Genomic DNA, 6,328 nt, shown 5'->3' with positions numbered 1-6,328 from the left:
TCGGTGTCTATATAAACCGGAGGGTTTTAGTCCGTAGGACAACATACAATCAGACCATAGGCTAGCTTCTAGGGTTTAGCCTCTCCGATCTCGTGGTAGATCCACTCTTGTACTACCCATATCATCAATATTAATCAAGCAGGACGTAGGGTTTTACCTCCATCAAGAGGGCTCGAACCTGGGTAAAACATTGTGTCCCCTGCCTCCTGTTACCATCCGCCTTACACGCACAGTTCGGGACCCCCTACCCGAGATCCGCCGGTTTTGTCACCGACATTGGTGCTTTTATTGAGAGTTCCTCTGTGCCGTCGCCAGAAGGAAGGATGTCTTGTCTCTTCTTTAAAGACGGTAGTACTGTTGGGGGAGCTTTGGCTGTCGGCCAAACTCTCCGGCTAGGCGGGTTCATCTTGACCGCCTGTTCGGCCGTCGCGCCGACGATGAATTCTCGGGTCATCGAAAACAGCCTCCACATCAAATCGGCACTCGCCGAACAGATGGATCCAATGGAGCTCTCCTCCTTAAACGAGCTCTTGGATCGCATCGCCGCCTTGGGAGTCGCAACGGACTATGATCGGATTGGGCTTAAACCTGATCAAAGGGAGATTAACTCTCCACCGGTCACCCATCATATTGAAGTGGTGGAGGAACAATGCGGCGACCTTTCCTCTATCCTGAGGACGAAATATGTTTGGATTCCCGAGCTCTTCGAGTTGGACGCCCGTTCGCGGGAGGACAACATCCAATCCCTGAACTTAGAGTCAGGCAGCGGACCAAGATTAGCGGGTAACATGCCGGAACCGGAACTTCCAAAATTGGAAACTCCTCGGCCCCTGGATCCCAGATCGGGTAGGAGTTTGGATTCAATTCCACCCACCCACTGAGGGAGTCTTGGATTAGGGGGTGTCCGGATAGCCAGACTATACCTTCAGCCGGACTCCTGGACTATGAAGATACAAGATTGAAGACTTCGTCCCGTGTCCGGAAAGGACTTTCCTTGGCGTGGAAGGCAAGCTTGGCGATACGGATATGTAGATCTCCTACCATTGTAACCGACTCTGTGTAAACCTAGCCCTCTCCGGTGTCTATATAAACCGGAGGGTTTTAGTCCGTAGGACGAACAACAATCATACCATAGGCTAGCTTCTAGGGTTTAGCCTCTTTGATCTCGTGGTAGACCTACTCTTGTACTACCCATATCATCAATATCAATCAAGCAGGACATAGGTTTTTACCTCCATCAAGAGGGCCCGAACCTGGGTAAAACATTGTGTCCCCTGCCTCCTGTTACCATCCAGCCTAGACGCACAGTTCGGGACCCCCTACCTGAGATCCGCCGGTTTTGACACCGACATTGGTGCTTTCATTGAGAGTTCCTCTGTGTCGTCACTTTTAGGCCCGATGGCTTCTTCGATCATCAATAGCGATGCGATCCAGGGTGATACTTTTCTCCCCGGACAGATCTTCGTATTCAGCGGCTTTGCACTGCGGGCCAATTCGCTTGGCCATCTGGAGCAGATCGAAAGCTACGCCCCTGGCCATCAGGTCAGATTTGGAAGTTTGAACTACACGGCCGACCTCCGCGGAGACTTGATCTTCGACGGATTCGAGCCATAGTCGAGCGCGCCGCACTGTCACGATGGCCATGATCTAGCTCTGCCACCGAACAGTGCCCTGGAGGCCGCACCCGCATCAGCTCCGACCCTTAATTCGGAGCCAACTGCGCAAATCGAGGATGGGTGGTTGGACACCGCCTCGGGGCTGCAATCTCTATGGCGATCGAGCTGAACACCAGCCCTATTCTCTGCGAAGCCCGTGACTCCAAGGAGCCGGACTCCTCTCCGGACTCCGAGCCCTCCGCGCCCCTACCGATCGAACCCGATTGGGCGCCGATCATGGAGTTCACCGCCGCGGACATATTTCAGCACTCGCCCTTCGGCGATATTCTGAATTCACTAAAGTCTCTCTCTTTATCAGGAGAGCCCCGGTCGGACTATGGTCAGCAAGGTTGGGATGCGGATGATGAAGAAATTCAAAGCCCACCCACCACCCACTTCATAGCCACTGTCGATGATTTAACCGACATGCTCGACTTCGACTCCGAAGACATCGACGGTATGGATGCCGATGCAGGAGACGATCAAGAACCAGCGCCTATAGGGCACTGGAAAGCCACCTCGTCATATGATATATACATGGTGGACACCCCAAAAGAAGGCAATGGCGATGGAACAACGGAGGATGACCCCTCCAAGAAGCAGCCTAAGCGCCAGCGTCAGCGGCGCCGCTCTAAATCCCGCCAAAGCAAACATGGTGATTCCGGAACGGGAGATAATAACACCCTGGACAGTGTCGAAGACAATCACCTCCAGCAAGATTCAGCACAGGAGGATGGAGAAGCCAACCCTCATGAGAGAGCGGCAGACAGAGAGGTCGAGGATGATAATTATATGCCTCCCTCCGAAGACGAGGCAAGCCTCGTCGACGACGAATTTGTCGTGCCGGAGGATCCCGTCGAACAAGAGCATTTCAAACGCAGGCTTATGGCCATGGCGAGCAGCCTCAAGAAAAAACAGCAACAACTTAGAGCTGATCAAGATTTGCTAGCCGACAGATGGACTGAAGTCCTTGAGGCCGAAGAGTATGAACTCGAACGCCCCTCCAAGAGCTACCCAAAGCGCAGGTTGCTACCCCAATTAGAGGAGGAAGCACCTAAACCTACATCACCAGCGCATAATGCGGCCGACCGGCCACCCCGTGGCCGCGACAGAGAGGCCTCTCGGCCCTCCACTCAAGCCGCACCCCGGCGCCGCTCAAAAAATACCAAGGCATGGGAAAATGGGCCAGACCTGCGAGATATATTGGAGGACAAGGAAAGGCAAACAAGATCGATCTACGGATCACGTGGGCGCCCAACGGCACGAGACGGTACTCGTCACGCTGGATACAGTAAATCCGGCCAGGCCGAACACAGTAGACAAAGCTCGTTTGAGCTGCATCGTGATATAGCCCAATACAGAGGCGCCGCACACGCACTATGCTTCACAGATGAAGTAATGGATCATCAAATCCCCGAGGGTTTCAAACCCGTGAACATCGAATCATACGATGGCACAACAGATCCTGCGGTATGGATTGAGGACTATCTCCTTCATATCCACATGGCCCGCGGTGATGACCTACACGCCATCAAATACCTCCCACTCAAGCTTAAAGGACCAGCTCGGCATTGGCTTAACAGCTTGCCAGCAGAATCAATTGGTTGTTGGGAGGACCTGGAAGCCGCATTCCTCGACAATTTCCAGGGCACTTATGTGCGACCACCAGACGCCAATGACCTAAGCCACATAATTCAGCAGCCAGAGGAATCGGCCAGACAATTCTGGACATGGTTCCTAACCAAGAAAAATCAAATTGTCGACTGTCCAGACGCAGAGGCCTTAGCAGCCTTCAAGCATAACATCCGCGACGAGTGGCTTGCACGACACCTAGGACAGGAAAAGCCGAAATCTATGGCAGCCCTCACGACACTTATGACCTGCTTTTGCGCAGGAGAAGACAGCTGGCTAGCGCGCAGCAATAACATGACCAAGAGCCCTGGTAATTCGGATACCAAGGACAGTAGTGGCAGGTCACGTCGCAACAAGAAAAAGCGCCGCATTAACAGCGACAATGCTGAGGATACAACAGTTAATGCCAGATTTAGAGGCTCTAAACCCGGTCAGCGGAAAAAGCCATTCAAAAGAAAAACTCCGGGCCCGTCCAGTTTGGACCGAATACTCGACCGCTCATGCCAGATACATGGCACCCCCGAAAAACCAGCCAATCACACCAACAGGGATTGTTGGGTGTTCAAGCAGGCAGGCAAGTTAAATGCCGAAAGCAGAGACAAGGGGGTGCATAGCGATGACGAGGAGGAGCCCCGGCCGCCGAACAACAGTGGACAAAAAGGTTTTCCCCCACAAGTGCGGACGGTGAACATGATATACGCAACCCACGTCCCCAAGAGGGAGCGGAAGCGTGCGCTAAGGGACGTATACGCGATGGAGCCAGTCGCCCCAAAGTTCAACCCATGGTCTTCCTGCCCGATCACTTTTGATCGAAGGGACCACCCCACTAGCATCCATCATGGCGGATTCGCTGCATTGGTTCTAGACCCAATTATTGACGGATTTCACCTCACTAGAGTCCTTATGGACGGTGGCAGCAGCCTGAACTTGCTTTACCAGGATATAGTGCGGAAAATGGGCATCGATCCCTCAAGGATTAAACCCACTAAAATGACCTTTAAAGCCGTCGTACCAGGTGTAGACGCCAACTGTACAGGCTCAGTTGCACTTGAAGTGGTCTTCGGATCTCCGGATAATTTCCGAAGAGAGGAGTTAATCTTCGACATAGTCCCGTTCCGCAGTGGCTATCACGCACTGCTCGGGCGAACCGCATTTGCTAAGTTCAATGCGGTGCCACACTATGCATACCTCAAGCTCAAGATGCCAGGCCCTCGAGGAGTCATCACAGTCAATGGAAACACCGAACGCTCTCTCCGAACGGAGGAGCATACGGCGGCTATCGCAGCGGAAGTACAAAGCAGCCTCTCAAGGCAATTCTCTAGTCTGGCCATTAAACGTCTGGACACCGTCAAGCGCGCCTAGAGTAACCTACAACAAGACCGCTTGGCACGTTCCGAGCAAGCGTAGCAATGCGGCCCCAACCCCAGCCCTCGCGAACTTGCGAAACCAGTGTTGCGCGTACATAACTACGCTCTGGAAATACCATGGGCAAAGGGGGAGGGGCACCATCACGGCACGCCCGGCGACTTAAACCGCACTAGGGGCTGCCGATTTCTTAATTTTCTCTTATTTTCAGGACTCCATTCTTCGGAAGGCTTGTCCGGCAGTACAATTGCCGCACAAACGATACAACCAGGGAAGCAGAAAGCTACACCGCACTATGGAACTCTAAGGTGGTCTCTATAATGAGCAGTATACCTATTTCAAATACCATTCCGCAGCTCGCCCCCGGAAAGGACATGTTAAATAGTCCCATCTTTTGCTTATTGCACTATTTGTATCGTTCTGCTTTGATCGCAGCTTTTTTACATAAACAATGCATAGCTTCCGTCTATTATTGCATTACTCTTTTTTTACGAATATATGTTCATTAATGACATGTTGCACCTGTACACTTTGGTTCGGCCAATACGCCAGGGGCTTAAGTACCCCACAATACAACGTGAGAAGTCCGAACACTTTCACAAGTGCGGCACCCCGAACTTATAGCATTATATGCATCAGCTCCAAATCATGTCTTGGGTCAATAGGAAGGAAATATGCCCTAGAGGCAATAATAAAGTTATTATTTATTTCCTTATATCATGATAAATGTTTATTATTCATGCTAGAATTGTATTAACCGGAAACATAATACATGTGTGAATACATAGACAAACAGAGTGTCACTAGTATGCCTCTACTTGACTAGCTCGTTGATCAAAGATGGTTATGTTTCCTAACCATAGACATGAGTTGTCATTTGATTAACGGGATAACATCATTAGGAGAATGATTTGATTAACTTGACCCATTCCATTAGCATAGCACTTGATCGTTTAGTTTGTTGCTATTGCTTTCTTCATGACTTATACATGTTCCTATGACTATGAGATTATGCAACTCCCGTTTACCGGAGGAACACTTTGTGTGCCACCAAACGTCACAATGTAACTGGGTGATTATAAAGGTGATCTACAGGTGTCTCCGAAGGTACTTGTTGGGTTGGCGTATTTCGAGATTAGGATTTGTCACTCCGATTGTCGGAGAGGTATCTCTGGGCCCTCTCGGTAATGCACATCACTTAAGCCTTGCAAGAATTGCAACTAATGAGTTAGTTGCAGGATGATGTATTACAGAACGAGTAAAGAGACTTTCTGGTAACGATATTGAACTAGGTATTGAGATACCGACGATCGAATCTCAGGCAAGTAACATACCGATGACAAAGGGAACAACGTATGTTGTTATGCGGTCTGACCGATAAAGATCTTCGTAGAATATGTGGGAACCAATATGAGCATCCAGGTTCCTCTATTGGTTATTGACCGGAGACATGTCTCGGTCATGTCTACATTGTTCTCGAACCCGTAGGGTCCGCACACTTAAGGTTTCGACAACAGTTATATTATGAGTTTATATGTTTTGATGTACCAAAGGGGTTCGGAGTCCCGGATGAGATCGGGGACATGACGAGGAGTCTCGAAATGGTCGAGATGTAAAGATCGATATATTGGACGACTATATTCGGACATCGGAAAGGTTCCGAGTGATTCGGGTAT

Source organism: Triticum urartu, chromosome 1A (assembly GCF_056163025.1).
Source record: "Triticum urartu cultivar PI428250 chromosome 1A, HENAU_Tu73, whole genome shotgun sequence".
NCBI lineage: Eukaryota > Viridiplantae > Streptophyta > Magnoliopsida > Poales > Poaceae > Triticum > Triticum urartu.
This window is presented reverse-complemented; position numbering follows the sequence as displayed.